At 49.3% G+C, this 566-nt stretch overlaps 1 protein-coding gene across 2 annotated transcripts in view; it reads right to left on the bottom strand.

The window, feature by feature from the left end:
• The window catches only part of cnn3a (calponin 3, acidic a), a 21,278-nt gene that overhangs the window by 6,173 nt on the left and 14,539 nt on the right, over positions 1 to 566 (bottom strand). The gene's annotated exons all lie outside the window — the stretch shown is intronic.

The raw sequence follows: 566 nt of genomic DNA, 5'->3' as shown, positions 1-566 counted from the left end.
TGTGTGTGTGTGTGTGTGTGTGTGTGAGCTTACAGAGCCTGGATGATTAGAGGGAAGACATTTTTCTCTCCTTTGCAACAGCTCTGCCAAGAACTGAGCCACTGAAACAGGATCTACTTCTCTTGATGGAGCCATTAAACTGAGCTCGGAGGGAAATCTGGAAGGTTACCATTGGAAACCAGACAACCCCCCCAACCCCACCCCCCCACTTCATCTCTGTACCCAGAGGCATTTCCTGATGACAGCACAAAACTGCACACATTTGGAAAATAGGTTAGTGGAGTTAGTGCTACTGCCCAGCACAGTGAACAACCAGGGGTAGTTTCAGTCAGGCGTAGATTCTGTCAGGGGTTGATTCTGTCGGGTAGATTCTGTCAGGGGTTGATTCTGTCAGGGGTTGATTCTGTCGGGTAGATTCTGTCAGGGGTAGTTTCAGTCAGGGGTAGATTCTGTCAGGGGTTGATTCTGTCAGGCGTAGATTCTGTCAGGGGTTGATTCTGTCAGGGGTAGTTTCAGTCAGGGGTAGATTCTGTCAGGGGTAGATTCTGTCAGGGGTAGATTCTGTC

The sequence above is a fragment of the Seriola lalandi genome, unplaced genomic scaffold (assembly GCF_002814215.2).
Source record: "Seriola lalandi dorsalis isolate HSWRI2012SDOR001 ecotype SW California unplaced genomic scaffold, Sedor1 jcf7180002054648, whole genome shotgun sequence".
NCBI classification, from domain to species: Eukaryota; Metazoa; Chordata; class Actinopteri; order Carangiformes; family Carangidae; genus Seriola; species Seriola lalandi.
This window is presented reverse-complemented; position numbering and strand designations above follow the sequence as displayed.